A 16,262-nucleotide genomic window follows, 5' to 3' on the forward strand; every position below is an offset into this window, starting at 1 on the left:
AAAGAATTTAGAGTTTCTTTTGGTCCCGCCCTCTGTAATCTGGGTCATCCTATGAGGGACGGTGAAGGCCAGCTGGCCAGGAGCCTGTCTAAGGGGCAGAGAGTCTGTGCTTTTAGAGCCACTAAAGCAGGCGTATCAGGTTTGGTCTCAAGATTGTGGGACCTAGAAAACCATGTTTCTGTTTTGGGAAGGAAGCTTGGGTCAGATATCTGGACCAGCTCCCCCATCTTCAAGCACAGGAATCTTTTGTTCTGACCTCCATTCCTCTGATTTCACTGGACCCCCCAGGGCAGGTTCACAAACACTTTCCCTTCTCCTGAGAGCAGCAGCCCCAGTGGTGGGACGGCTCGGTCCCTGAGACTGCCGGACTCAGTCCAGCAGGGCTTCCTCTGGGCCCGGGCCCGAGCCCAGGAGCTGGACCTTCTCATTGTCCTGTCCCAGCCCAGCCTTGGCGTCAAATCCCCATGAATCCGGCAGGGCCTCTCTGTGGAAATCACAGAACCACAGAATTTCAGAACCTCTGCCTGACCCTGCCGTTGACAGGGAAATTGAGGCACCGATGAGGAAATGGACTGGCTTGTGTCGCACAGTGCTGTTACGTGGCAGAGCAGGGTCAGAACCCAGCTGTGGTCCTTGTTACATTAGAATGCCTCATTTCCTGTTAGCTGCAGCGTATTACCTTTACAATCACTGTTTTCATTTATTTACTTATTTTTTTAATCTTCACCCAAGGATATTTTTCCCATTGATTTTTAGAGAGAGTAGAAGGGAAGTGACGGGAGGAAAGAGAGAGAGAGAGAGAGAGAGAGAGAGAGAGATCGAAGTGAGAGAGACACATCAATTAGTTTCCATCTGCACACGCCTTGACTGGGACCGGGGATCGAACCTGCAACCCAGGTATGTGCCCTTGATGGGGAATCGAACCCACCACCCTTCAGTGCTCAGGCTGATGCTCCAACCACCAGGCTCCCCACCAGGGATCACTGTTTCTACTTGAAGCGGCCCACTGTCCTGCCCTCTTCCCCTCACCCAGACTCCTCAATGCCGGGAACGGGCAAGTATACCAGCCTATTCCACGTATTATTAACTCTAGCAGAAAATGAGGAGGTCCCTGACCCGTTCTGAAAATGGCATTTTGGTGGAATTTTGCCAACCAGCATGATTAAGTCAGCACAGCACCGCTTCCTGCACTTGGCACAGTAATGGAGAGCTGAGAGCTGGGTTGGAGGTTCTGTTTTCCCGAGGGGCTAGTGTGGGTTCCTGCCATGAGGAAGGCTTCTACCATCCCTGGGTCTGTGCGAATTAACTGCACATGGTGTGCCACCTCCTGAGCCCCAGGTGGGATGAGCGTGGTGATGGCGAAGAGCACCCTCATTCTGAACCAGATTAACTGCCGCCTTCCCAAGCTGGTGATGGAAATCCCAGCTGGCATGGGGCACCCAGGGACCTGATGGAGGGGCAGTGAAGGTTGGCTATGTATTAAAAACCTACTTCTTACAGGAAGAAGTACTGGATTGGAGCCAAAGCCATTGTCAAATTCATCAAAGGAAAGAAAGGGGGTTCCAGAGAACAACCAAAGTCAACCCCAGAGAGGCCTCCCTGGCTGCTGGGGTCCTCAGAACAGGCCTCGCCCAGTACTTCTCAGCCTCTTCAGTCTCAGCTGGAGCCCCTCGAGGCCACCCCATGCAACTCAAAGTGTTCAGAAGAGCAAGATGCCCGCAGGGGGCGCAAGGGAAAAGGTAGGAGGGGCAGACCTGGCTGCAGGTGGGATGTGAAGGGGAGGATCTCAGGTCACCCTCAGGGACAGGGGAGAACCAAGGACACTGCATGCTGGGTGTTCAAACGTGTGTGTGTGTGTGTGTGTGTGTGTGTGTGTGTGTGTGTGTAGGAGCCTGAAGGGGGAGTGCTCCATACATGCACAACTGCCTCCTGAGGTATGTGAACACCAAGTAGAAAATGTAAACCCCCATCAGTGTTGCTGCACTTCCGTCCCAGAACAATTCAGGTCCTTTAGCATGAGGAGCCTCACGCATCGTGGACACTGTGGTAGGGACTCGACTATCAGAGCTGAAGTCCACACAGTTGCCGCAGAGACAAGCTCCACCGCGGATGTGTTTGGGGTTCCCGGTTTCCTCCAGGCCTACAATAGGCCATTTCTGTAGGGAGCTCCGCGGTGCATTGAGCGCATAAGGACAGCGGCAAGGTCTCCAGCAAGGCCTCCTGTGGCTCTGATCGTTCTGTCACTTTGAAAAGCGGGTCTGGTTTTCTCCTCAAACCTGATCTGGCCTTGAGTCCTGCCACCACGGGGTGCACTGTACTCGTCCTTCAGGGCTGACGTGTGGAGTTGCCTTAGGTCTGAAGTGGATTTCTAGTTGCATGTGCTGTATGTATTTCATGGAATCTAACAAGCTGTCAGGACAAGGGTGCTCACATAAAAAGAAGATCAATGGGTTGTGGCAGTGACGATTTGTCAGAATTGCCACCTGGCCGACAGGCTCGAAGCTGCATCCTGATTTCAGAGATGTTTAGGTTTGGGAGAGGGCCAAAGCGCACCTTACTTGCCTTAAACATGGTTTAGTTTTCAATTTACTTTTAAAAATCATGTCCTGCATGACTTACCTATAAGCCTGCCAAACGTGCTCCCTGAGAATTTAAATTTATGAAGGACACCAGGACTTCCTGAGACCAGCCCATGCCTGGGACTCGGGCCCTCTCAGGGGCGGCCGTGACAGCACCCAGGGCCACTGATCAGCTGCCATCTGAGTAAGACCTGTGCACACGCCTTTCTAGGTGACAGTCACCACTGCATGTCCTGGTGTTTCCCTCGAAACGCAAAAAGCAAAGTGTGCACACGCATCATACCAGTGCTTGGGACTCGTGCTTGCATTCCCAGTCTTTACAGGAAGTGAATTAGGTAAAATGCTCACATGCAGATAAATGATAATAAAGCTTATGAACATTGTTGTAGAGGCGTCTGTTGCCTCGGGTTTTCATTCAGGCTGTATAATTTTTTTTACATTCACCACCTCCACTTGTGTTATTGTCTAAGTTGACTTAATGAACGATAATCATCCTAACTGAGCTAGCAAAACTTTCAGAAAAAAGATGCTTGACTGCCCTGGCCAGTTTGTCTCAGTGGTTAGAGGGTCGGCCCTCGGACTGAAGAGTCCAGGGTTTGATTCTGGTCAAGGGCAAGTACCTGGGTTGCAGGCTCAATGCCGGGCCCGGTTGAGGTGTGTAGGTGGTACCCAATCGATGTGTCTCTCTCACATAGATGTTTCTCTCTCTGACTGCCCCTCCCTTCCACTCTCTATGAAAAAAAAAAAAAAATCCTTGGGTGAGGACTAACAAAACAAACAACTGTTTGGATCCGTGAATGAGCAGGTCAGTGGTAGATATTAGTAACTGCAGCCATGTAATGGGTGCTCTTTCTGGGCTCAGCACCCTTTAGCTAGTTTCACACTTTATGTCTCTCCTTTCGTTCCAACTGCCACGTGAGGCAGGCACAATTCCTATCCCCTTTGCAGGGCTGGGAAAGTGAGGCTTGACAAGGTTAAGCCCTTGCCCAGAGAATAAGGGGCGGAGCTGGGATCCGAACCCGGGTCTGACAGATTATGGAGCCTGAACTCTTCACCACTGTGAGCACTGCCTGCAGTTAAAGCTGCTTTGGTCCCTGAAGGTGCTGACCAAGCCTGGGCACCAGCATTGCATAGTGGGTCCCTTCTCCTGTGGTGTGAGCTGTGGCCACCAGGTGGTGCTGTGGAGAGAGAAATAACAGAGGTCCTGCTATGGACTTGAATCCAAAATCAGAAATCAGATAAACCAGTTATGCCCATGTATGTGACATGTTCAGGAAGTTGGGCCAATTGTCTGCTCTGATAAGACTCCATAATTCAAAGGTCATGAAGTGTAGGTTTGCAGGAGAGGATACATTGCGATCTAAATGGGAGTAATCCTCCACCACCTCCTCACTGAGGGTCTCCAGATCCTGACTGGTCTGCTTTTCTTTTTCCATCTGGACCCACAAGTCTTCAATCTGCAGAGCCAAAGACCAAGCCCATGCAAAGTCAGTTTTAGGAAGTGAACTTTGTTTTAAAGCAAACCTGAAACCTGTCAGCCCCACAGACACTTTATCAGCCTTTTCTCAAGGGAAAACCTTCCTGCCCTTCTTGGGGAGGTACAACAGCCACTGCCAAGACTGCAGAGCAGGAAGGGAGAAGCCTGGGGCCTGGGTGGTGTCCCTAAGCCGCTGCCCCGGTCAGGCCTAGTTGTGCAGTGAGCTCCCCACACCCTTGACCATCACCTCTCAGCCCACAGCGTCCGCTTCCAGCTCCTGGTAGAGGAAAAACCATGGAAACCAATCGGTCAGCTTCCCTCTCCCCTTTCCACTACTAGCTTTCACTGCTTCCGTCTTAGGCCTTGTCAACTACTGTTCTGAGGGTCAGGCCACATGCCCTGGGGCCAGCAGCCACCACTGGATGTCCTACAGGGACATCTCCAGGTTGGTGATATTCCTATTCATCCAGCTGCTCAGAGGTGTCTTCTGCCATCTCTCTCCCTCCTCTCCCCTCCAAGTAAATGGGCCACCAAGGCCTGTCCTCGTTCCCCATGCGGCTCCCTTCCACACCCCACTGCCGCCAGGCCCGACCACCTCCGTGCTGCCTGCACGACTGCCCAATCAGCGGCCCGACACAGAGCTCTTCTGCGGGACCCACCAATGCCCACTCCCTGAACATGAACTACCTGGACCCGCAGGTCTCCCACTCTGTGCCTGACACCTGAACACCGTGATGGACGCAGCTTCCGACTCAGGGTGGGACCTGAGGTGCGACTCCCAGGCGAGGCCCGTGCTGCTGTCCCTTCCCACTGACACCAAACTCATGACCAGCCGGGAGGGGGAAAGGATTGTTCCCTGCTAACAATGTGACCACGAGCGGGTTTCTGTAACTGACAGGGCCAGCAAGCAGCAGGCAAGGGCACCCGCTTCTGTCAGGGCAAAGTGCTCAGCACACACCTGGCAGGTGGCAGGTCCAACAAGAGCTGACCCCGTGAGAGAACACCGGCCCCTCCCACCCTCAGAGCTCCTGACACGGTCCGTCTGGGCTGGGGCCCAAGAACCTGCATTTGGACGTGTGACCCTGATGCTGCTGGTTTGGGATGACGGCTCTAAAACTAAAACAGAGGATCCCCACGATCGAAGATCAGGTGGTTCTCAGAGCTTTTAAACACCTCAGACCTCAGGCCATAGACTAGAACCTCTGGGGGCAGGACCTTCAGACGCCCAGCGACCCGGTGAGCAGCAGGACCGAGAGACTGCTCCTTCACCTGGCTGGCGGCGGCCTGGCACAGGTAGGTTCACAAACTCCCGGAAGGATCGCTGCCCTGATGCCAGCTCTGCCTACTTCTCCTGGGCCGAGGGCCGCCCTGCCTTATCTCACAGGTCTGGGCACAGTCTCCAGACTCCTCCAGAAGCAGCAGGCAGCCAGCTTCTTCCCCATGATGGGGGTCGGTCAGGCACAGTGGGGCTCATATTCGTGCCCTCATGGCACCCTGTCGGCACATCAAGCCCCCTGCCCCAACATGGGGACCCGAGGACGGGGCAGCTCCACCCAGACAGGGCCAACAGCAAAAGGCGCTGTAACGTGCCACGTGTCTGAGTCTTTCTCACAAGTGAGAACATCTTTCTTCTCCTTCCTGATCGCTGCCCCACTTCCTAGCACCAGGTCTGGGCTCAGCAGGGAGGCAGGCATCTGCCCTGCTGGCAGCCCCTGCTCCGGAGCCAGCCCTGAGGAGGAAGGCCCTGCGCAGCGGTCACTCACCCTCATTCAGACAAGGGCACCGGCCCAGGGAGTCCAGTGATCTGCCCAGAGCCTCACAGTGACTATGCAGCAGAGTCAAACGCACAGCAGGGGCCAACCCCAGGCTAGCTCTGTCAGTCAGGCCTTGGGGTGTGTGGCCCCCCAACCTCCTGCCTATTCACACCTCCCTGTCTTGCTGTTAATCTTTCTCCCCCGCTGCCCCTTCTCTCCCAGTGAAAGGAATGTTATGTCCAACCTTTGCCTATCTGGCGTGGCTGCTTCTGGTCTGAAGATATGACAGCCCCATGTCCCACCCTCCCCTGCTGGACACCCCCATCTTTCTCTCTCTGCTTCTTTGTGCCCTGGAACGGGAGTCCTCATTCCTGTCCTTTCCAAAGGCCCTCCATTCCCCTCGGGAGAGCTCACTGGGCTGAGATGGCTTTCCCGTCCTCCCCAAAGCACCAGGCTTGGGCCGTGGGCTCCTGTGGGGAGGCTCCAGGTCCCCAGAACACGCGGGTACCAGGGGCCTGCCTATCAGCCCCTGTGCTACGCTTGTGTTCCCATGATAGGCCCCAAAGGGCTGCCCCTCTTCCTCTCAAAACCACGACTCCTGGCTGAAGGAATGAACTCTTAGGATGTCACAGCCAAGTGAGGGTGGGGGACGCACCTTCTCTCAGGTCCTCCCTTAGAGAAGGGTCGTGAGTAACAGGGAAGGACGTGAACTTTGGCAACTACGGTTACACAGACCAAAGCGAGCCAACAGCCTGAGGGACACTGGGCGGTGAGAGAGCTGAGCTGGCACCAGGAAACCTGGGACTCCGGGCCGCCTGTCCTGGCTGATGCTTGCCCCTCCTTCTCAGACACCTCCCAGAGAACCATGTGTCCTGGAAGTGTCCGAGGCTGGGCCTGCCCTGGCTCCAGGGAGGTCAATGTCGGACCATGTCCCCTGTGATGCTCAGCTGATGGCCAAGACACACCATCGATCCAACATGAGGGAGGACCCATGATGCAGCCAGGCTCGGGGGAGAAAGCCGACCAGCCCCGCTGGGCCAGGACAGATGCAGGAAGGCCCCGAGCGGGCTGAGCAGGACAGGGAGGAGCAGCAGCAGAACCGCCTTCGCAGGGCTTCTGGCAGCAGACAAGGGAAGGTGCTGGTCTGGGAACTGCGGCCCCTCCCTCCCACCAGGGACTCAGAGCCAAGACTGGCCTCCCTAGGGCTGTGGCAGGATGGCCACAGTGTCCTTGAGGGAACTGATCCGGAGAGGAAGCAGGGGATGAGACCCGAGAGACAGGGCTAAGGAGGCATGCGGGGAAGCGGCACTCCCTGCCAGTCCTGTGTGTGCGGAGGAGAGACCCGAGTGGACCCCGAGGGCAGGAGAAGCATCAGTGGGCACCTGTCAGGCCTGCCGGGGGCTGGGCCAGAGGCTACAGTGCAGGCCTCTGCGGCTCAGCCATGAGGACCCGCCCCGTTGGAGGTTCTCATCTTTCTAAAGGTCAAGCCTTTCTATCTCGGCCGAGGTCAGGCTGCCATTTAAAGACATTCCCTGTGCCCGGCCCACGTGAACCTAACACCCAGACTTTCTGGGGGCTTCCCTGAGCTGTGATGCGCAGAGAGACACGGTGTGAGGAGGGCTTCCCCCTGGCCCACAGACAGGACACAGGGAGCCTCAAACGATGAGAAGCGTGAGTCACCGAACCTCGGACGTCCCACGAGAGGCCTGGAGAAACCACTTCACAGGAGGAGGGGGGTCCCAAGCCTCACCCAGAGATTAAGTTCCAGCAGAGCTGTGACCAGCGGGACTCAGGTCTCCGGTCTGCAGCCCATGTCCCTGCCATTGATGGGGCAGCCTCAGCGAATGACGCTCGCAGGACCCCTGGGCAGGTCGGGCAGACACCCAGACACCTGAAAGCATCAGTCCTGCCAGGCGGTCAGACAGCAAGAGGGCCCTTGCCCCTCCCTCATCCAGAATCCAGCCACCGGTCAAGGTGGGCTCAGAGCCCAAGACGCAGCTGTGTCACCCGCGGTGGCTACGTGTACTGAGGCCTCTGACCCAGAATGACCTGCACAGGGAGGCTGTTGCTAGCCCCTCAGGGCCCTTCTGGCCACGTGAATGGGGTCCTGGTAACTGCAGGATGAACCTGGCTGATGAGCCTGTCTGTCCTCCCAGATGTCTGTCCTACTGCACTACTGGGAAGGCCTGGGTTGTCCAGAAAGGCAGTGCAGTCCAGCCTTCTCTTCTTCCTCACCCCCTTGACCGAAAGGAGAGTGAGCACTGCGCTCGTGTCACCAGCAGCCATGCCCTGAAACGGCCCACCCGTGTCCTCCACACACGAGCATGTCTTCCATCGCCACTTCCCTCCCCGGCCGGCCCGGTGCTTCCTAACAGGGCGCTGCTCTCCTTTCCTTAGGCACTTACCACGAGCTGGACCGTTTATCTGCACTGACTAACACCATCCTCACCACACCTACTAGGGGGGTACATCATTAACATATTTCACAGGTGAAGGCAGCGAGGCACACAGAGGTCCATCGGGTGCGGTCTCACTGCGGCAGGGACACCTCATGCTGCCTCGTGACGCCTCTCCAGGAGGACTCCTGTCCCCCTCCCATAACGGTGGCTGCACCGGACACTGCCTTTCCCCCAGTTGCGCATGCTCACCGACCCCTGGGTGCTCCCCCTGGCCACTTCCATGCCCCTAGGTTCCGGATAGCACCCACGGGTACCTGCTTGCCGAGCTGCTGGTTCTCCTTCTCCAGCTCCCCGCGCTGGAGGCTGCTCTCCTGCAGGACCTGGGAGGTGTCCCGCAGCCCCTGGATGGTGCCCTGGAGGCTCTGCTCCTCCTGGTCAAGCTTCAGGAAGCACCTGAAGGCTGAAGAGCAAGTGGAGTCAGAGCCCAGAGTCCAGGGGCCTCTCTGCCCCCGCCCCAAGACAGCCATCAGGCTGAGCCCTAGGTTTGGGGGGCCAGAATGGTCAGCTGGATGCCCTCCCTTTTTCCCAGGGTGCTGTTGCTGTGTGCATCTGAGGGCTCCTTGGGCGGTTATAGGCCCTCTGCTGGCTCAGATGGGTTTGTTAGGAAAGCAGCCAGAGCTTAAGAAGAAAGCAAGTGACGGTGGAGAAGCCAATGTAAAAGTTCAAGATGGTGGAACAGCTGGCACCACTTTTTATAAAGTTATAACCTGACGGTCAAGTCAAGGATTTCAGAGAGGAACAGAGATGGCAAAGAGAGTGCGCTCTCTGTGCCAGCCTCAGAGTGGGGGTGTCCGGGTGGTTCAGCCTAGGGTGTAGGGGGGACACGATCATTGACCCACATGTCTGTGGGTGGAAGAGGCTATGGGGCGCATAAGCCCAGTACTCGCCATCTCTGGGTAAGGTCCTTCAGACAGAGATTTCATTTTGTACTTTCACAATTGCATTGAAAAAGAATCGGACAGTGTATCCAAATTGCTTTAAAAATTCTAAGTGAGATGAAAACATAGGGTAAAGCCAGAAAAAGGCAATGTCCTCCGTGGCTTTGAAACAGCTTGAATGCGGAACAGAAAAGGGAGCAGACACCTGAGAAGAATTGGAGTTCTCGGCCCCTCCCTGCCACCAGCAGGTGCGTGACTTTGAGTAGATTCCGGGGCTTGTTCAGGAGGAAACATGAATGCATGAGGGGTCAGGGTTGTTCCCTCAGCTGTCCCTCCAGGGCCACACAGTCAGCCCTGTGAGCCTTATCGCACTGTACTGCTAATAAGGCTACTCATGAGCACCCCAAGAAGCAGAGCAGTGCGTCTCTTTGGGTAAGACAAGGGCGATAAGTACAGCCATTCTTTGTTGGTGCCCCGTGGGCCAGGGACAGCCTCACTGTCTCCTCACAAGATTCCATAGCAATCCTGAGAGGCAGCTTCACTACCCCCATTTTGCAGATAAGAAAACTGAGGTTTAGAAGAGGTCACTTGGCTAACAAGTGTAGGAGCCAGGACTTTAAACCAGGCCTTTCTGACTCAAGACGTCACCACACCAACCACACCAAAGTACATTCCCGCTTTGTTCGTGAGCTGCCAGCTAAGCAGTAGGAGTTGGGAACACCAAGAAGGAGTCAGTCAGTGACCTGAAAGGGCTCTCAGGCTACACTGAGCATCTGACTCAGGGAGGCTTTCCAACCCCATCAGCCACCCTGGTCCCTATCAGAAGCACATTTGGTCTGAGCCAGTCCCTGCCAGCCGCACCGCTTCTGTGTCCCACCAGGGGGCAGTGGTGCTCCCCAGGAACCTGAACTCCCAGAGCCTGGGTTCCCAGGAGCAGGGAGACACCAAACCACAGAAAGAACTAACTCCCACACAGACTCCTAGTTCAATGAACTGATTTTAGGTTTGGAGTGGATGGGGGCCTTGAAGAGAAGGAATACCCAGCTGTTTTCAACAGCCTTTCCATGACGCTGAGTAGTGTTGCTCAGAATTGAAAAGCAGCCCCTCCCCAAACCAGCCACAGGCCCTCCTGGCTCTGCAGAGCTCTAAGCTAGCCTTCACCTGCACTCTCAGGTGCACGCGTGCGATTGTTGGACACGGGAACTGGCTTGTTGTTTGCTGGGTGCTGAGACTCCTGCTGCACTGCCAGCTGACCCACACACCTTCCCTGGCCAATCCCACACCTCCTCTGGGGGCTGGGAGGGGGCCAATGCCAGAGGGAGAGGAAGAGGCCTGGGTCCCCTGAACAGCAGCCCCTGAGCAGCCCCTGCCCAGGAAGAAGGAGAGCAGACTACACCCATCTGCCCGATTATGAAAGCAACTAAGGAAACCATGCCCCGGGGACAACTATAATGGGGGTTAGTGACCACTGGCGACGTCTCCTGCATCCAGAGCTTCCAGTGCTCCAGGGAGAGATCTGAAACACCCTCCCGGTGTCAGCGTGCTGTCATCTGGAAGCTCCTGGGCCTGGCCGAATGGGAACTGATAAATCTGGCAACACTTCCTTTGCATTTCATGTCCTGACTTCAAGGCTGCCAGGCCCTTCATGTTCTTGGGAGAATTGCAATGAAACAGTTCCAAATGGCCCTTGAATAAAACCCTATTTACTTGGGCTGAGGATGGGCTGACACATACGATTCAGAGCCAAGGGTTCAGCTCCCTGGGTGAGGGAGAAGCCAAACAGTCAGCTGTTCTTGGAGAAGGCCCTTGGTATCCATTAAAGTGTAATTGTCTTCAATCAGGCTGGATCCCAGGCACCAAGGGCTGCTGCCTACCCTCTGACAGCTGCTCCAGCTCCCAGCGCAGGTGGCCGGACTCCTCCACACTCTGCCCCTGTGCTGCCTTGAGGGCCAAGTTCTCTTCCCGCAGCTCCTCAAGGCGTTTCTGCTCTGTGTCCCAGGCCTAGTGCAGAAAGGGGGGGGGGGTGAGGATGCGGCCTGGGACACGCTCTGGACAGCCCCCAGCCCCCGTGCATCTGCCCTAATTCCCCCAGGATGAAGGGCCTCCATGCCCTGCTCACTTCAAAAACACAGCCACACAGAAATGACCCCAACATACAGCCCAGCTGTGAGACTTACAACCACTAGAAGGTATGTTGACCCAGTGACCTAGGGGATGAAGACACCCGAGGTCTCTGAGCGGTGTCTGAACAAAGTGACGTACAGCACAGGGCTTTAAAGGAAGTGCTATGATGGTGGCAGCTCTGTGGCCCCTTAGCAGGCCTAACACCTTGGAAAGGCCATAGGGACTCACACAGCACAGCTCAAACCACACCATAAACTCCAGCAGAGACCCATTTTACAACAGATGCCCACATCCATCCATCCTCACAGGAAAGCAACACAGCATCAGGCCCTCTCTGTGTTGGGAGCCTTAAGTGGTGCCCACTCAAGCCACTGAGCTTAGCAAGCGACTCTCCGCCGTCAACGGGTCACTGTGTCCGCAGCAGCACCAACCCAGTAGCTGAACATCAGAGAAGGGCACAACATGAACCTGAAACTGCCCCTCTCTGTGTTACACGTGGCGACAACAGCCTGTCCTACCAACTGTAGGTGGCGCAGCTTAGATTTCAGCTGCACGTTCTCCTCCTGCTCGAATAGCTTTTCAGTCCAAAACCAAGAAACAGTCAGCTGCTCCTGGAGAAGGCCCTTGGTGTCCATTGAAGTGTAATTGTCTTCATTCAGCTCCCTCTGAGAAGGACTTCAACTCCACTCTGTCCCACCCACTGAATCAGATGCTGGGGCACCCAGAGTGCCTACTATGAGGCAACCCAGAGCTGGCCTGTCCCCCACCCCAAGGCTAGTTCTGCAGGGCAGGACTATGCACTTCTGTTCTCATGGGGCTCCCAGAAGTGTTCAAAGACACTTGTCAGCGGAATCACGAGGTGATTGAGGGGGAATCAGAGGTGCCATGAGGGGGAATCAGAGGTGCCATGTGAGTTGAGCCCTGAAGGACCTGGGGACAGGCCAGAATGGACAAGTGTCCAGAAGCAGAGTACAGCGTGACCTAAATGATTTATAGCTACTATTCCCATGTGCCCAGGTATTAGGCAGCAGAAACATCTAAACCTGCATTGCACAGCCCACCAACGTAGAAGTGAGAGACCAGAAGGCAAGAAGCTGTGCCCAAGTTCTACAGTGGCAAAGGCTGGGCCTGGAGCAGGCAGAGAGTGTGAGACCACCAGACCCGAGGCCGATCTTAAACCCAGCTCCTACCTGCCTTGCCACCACCCGCCCTGCCCCTCCCTGCATGACCAGATCTGTGGACAGAACTCCCCAGGATAAGCTCACTAGAAACGTGTTGCTATCGATGCCACACGGAGCCAGGGCACGAGGGGTTCAGAGGCACTGAGACCACCACTCCTGTGCTGGACGGGACAAGGCTTGCCCCACTCCCAGCAAGTGGAGCGAGAGCTGGGACTTCGCCTGCCAAGCCTCCGCCTCTCGGAGCAAGCCCTGCCCAGGAAGCTAAGTGCCATCCCTCTCGGAGGTGCAGAGACAGGCCCAGCTGCCCCTGACCTGCTCAGGATGCTCACGGCACCAGCACGTCTGCCCTCCGGTGTGGGGAGTTTCAGCCAAGGACAAAGCAAGGGACCAGAGGGACCTTCCAGGCAATCTCTCTGCCTCTGTCCTCCACCCAGGCCCTGGCAGAACAGGTAGGATGAGTGTTTGAAGTGGGAAGTCAAGGACCACTTGGTGCACCCCCACTTCCCATTGTGCCTAGGGCCGCCCAGGGCTCTCTCCTCGGGTTGTGGCTTTAACCCTTATGTGTGTGGGTATTAGTCCAGATTTTTACATAAATATATATGTGTTTCTTCTTTCATACATGTTTGTGTTTGTGTACATTAATGTATTTATATAGCAGTTTTTCTTCTGTAATGAAAAATGGGAAGATATTTTACACATACTCGGTAACTTGCTTTTTCCACTTACTACTTTTTTCTACTTAATAACAACATATTATGGCCATCCTTCCACTTCAACACACACACACACACACACACACACACACACACACACATCTCTTTATTTTCAAGACGTACATAATATTTCATAGCATACATACCAGAGTTCTTCATCTAATTTCCTGTTGATGAATATGGAACTGGTTTCCAGGGGGTTGCCATTGCAAATAACTATACAATAAACCTCCTTATATAATTTGTGCTTATTCACTAGATTCTCTCAAAACATGTGGGGATAGCATGTGTACTTTTAAATAGATTCTGCCAGACTTTTCTAGGAGGGAATTCACACCCCCGTCAGCAATGTGCGACCGAGTCCATTTTCCTCCGTTTCAAATGAGAATGGATGTCGTAGTTTCTAAAACTCTTTTCCAATCTCTGCTTCCTTGTGGATGAGGCTTACAGGGAAGTCAGCCTCCTTCTGGAGTCCCGAGGCCTGAGCAAGGAGAGAGGATCCCTTCCCTTCTGATGGGTTGCACAGGGACCTTGGCTAGAACACGTGGGGAGCAGGTGGTGGAGAGGAGTTGGGGGAGGAAGTAAATGGGGCTGAGGAAGTGAACATGGACCTAGAGGCTGTGTTAAGGAGTCTGCCTTTGAATGGCCGTGAGGATACACAACTAGCCGGACGGAGGTCTGGGTCAAGGGCGAGTTTGTGTATGCTGACCTACTTAAAGGAAATGCGTCTTAATGACCAAATACCTCAGTGTGTCTCTAAAAATTGAGGGCAGTTCCTCAACTAACCGTAACACCATTGTCACACCTGCTAATTTTCAATGAGTCCTTCATGTCATCTGTTAGTCCGTCCAAATAGATCCAGAGACACAGAAACATGGAACAGACTGTCGAATGTCAGAGGTGGCAGGAGTGGATGGGTGGGTGGGAAGAGATCAGCCAAAGAACTTGTATGCATCTATGCATAACCCATGGACATAGACAATAGGGTGGTGGAGGCCTGGGGTGTGGGGCAGGGGCAGGCTATAAGGGGTCAATGGGAGAAAAAAGGGGTTACATGTAATACTTCCAACAATAAAGATTTAAAAATAATAGCCAGCCCACCGTTATATTTTGAGACCTTTATCTTAATTGAGAGAATAGGTTTTAAGGAGCACACCCAAGCTGGGAAAGCATTGGAAATACAGGGGAGAGGGACTGAGGAGGGGTAGAGTAGGCTGAGGAGAAAGGAGGTTGTGTTTATCACACACAGAGGTAGGCGGTGAGCTGTGACACAGCAGGCAAATGCATGCTCTTAGAGGGGCGGGTTGGAGGGGAAGGAGAGATGGGAATACAGTGCTGATGGTGCTTCTCTGTGTTGGTCCTCACAAATAAAATAAAAACCCCTGTCTTTAAAGACCTTGTTGGTAAGTTGAATATATTGCAGATCCCTGTTACAGGTTTCTGGTCTTCTGCACCACTCCAGGAAGAAATTTTGGGGCATTAGTGGCATGGTTTTAAAATGAGTGAGGAAGTAGAACCTAGTAGGAGAGATGGGAGGGAGAGAGAGAGGGACACACACACACACACACACACACACACACACACACACACAGATGTTATGAAATGCCTGAGCCCCTTGACGGGTTAAAATTCAAGTCTGCATTACTTTAGCAGTAGGTGACTAGCGTAATATGGAAGGAAAAGAAAAAGTCCATTGATGTTAATTCAATGTATTTTGATTCTCCTTCTCCCACCCCCCAAAAAAAGCTGTGGAGGTGACTCAGTCTCAAAGTGAAAGTAATCTCAGAGATCATGAAATTCAAATCCTAGAAGTGTTTGGGGGTCTCTAAGGACATTGCTTGGCCCATGGAGTTTTTAGGTTTCTTGCAGAATAATTTGTATGACTTTTAATAGATTTCTGAACCAATGCTGACAGCTATTTCTTTAATGTATCTGGCAGAGAGAAAAATTCAAGGTCCTCAACAGTGTCCATTACAACTGACCAATGTGGGAGAAGTTCTCCTGCTCTTTAGTAGAGTCCCAGCTGCAGTCAAGGTAAGTGCATATTCCATAGATTCTGTGTAGATAAGGGACTGCAGGAGACCCCTCTTGCTGCTGGGGTCTGGCCAATTGGGACTGGGCAAGATGGGCCAGACACACTCTGGAGCCCTCCTGCAGTCTCTCTCTCTCTATCTCTCTCTCTCTCTCATTTGTTCTTGCTGCTTAAGTAGCTATATTTCAATAATTTGCATGCCATAAAATTGCCATGTTTAAGTGTGCAATTAAATGGTTTTACTTAATGAACAGAGTTGTGCACCCATCACCACAATCCAGCTTTTTAAATTCCTCTCATCTTAAGAAGATCCCTCGTATGTGATTTGCAGTCAGTCTTATTCCTGTTCCCAGCCTCGGGCAGCTGCTCTGCAGGCTTCCAGCCTTTGTGGGTTTGCCTTTCCTGGACAGATTATAGAATCGTACGAAAGGCAGTTTTTGTGGCCCGCTTCGTTCACCAGCACAATGTTTGCCAGGCCCATGTGTAGCGCGTGTGATGCTGTGGTCCTCTCTGTGCCCTTGTCCATGGTGCAGATGCACCGCGTGTGGTTTATAACTCAGCAGTTGATGGACACTTGGTCTGCTCCCACTTTTTGACATTGTGAGTTACTGCGCTATGAACACTGGAGCTATGGTCTTTGTGGGGACATCTGTGATTTCTTTTTCCTTGGGTAGATTGTTAGGAGTGGAATGGTTGTGTCAAATGATAAATGCACTTTTAACTTTTTAAGGAATTGCCAGACTGTTTCCATTTCCACCAGCCACGCCTGAAGGGTTCAGCTTCCTTCTCCTGGACAAGATTGGGTATTGTTGGTCTCTGATTGTAGCCATGCCAGTGAGTGTGAGGGGTTTTAATTTGCATTTCCTTAATGACTTACGATGTTGAGCATCTTCTCATGTGCTTATTAGCCATTTATCTTCTTAGAGGAGATGTGTATTCATGTCTTTGCCCATTTACTTACCTCTTTATTTTGAAATAATTATAAATCACAGGAAGTTGCAAAATAGTAGAGGGTTCTTGCACTCTTTTTGCTCCAGAGGTAACATCTTACATAACTTTAGTACA

This window comes from Plecotus auritus (genome assembly GCF_963455305.1).
Source record: "Plecotus auritus genome assembly, chromosome: 8".
Taxonomy (NCBI): domain Eukaryota; kingdom Metazoa; phylum Chordata; class Mammalia; order Chiroptera; family Vespertilionidae; genus Plecotus; species Plecotus auritus.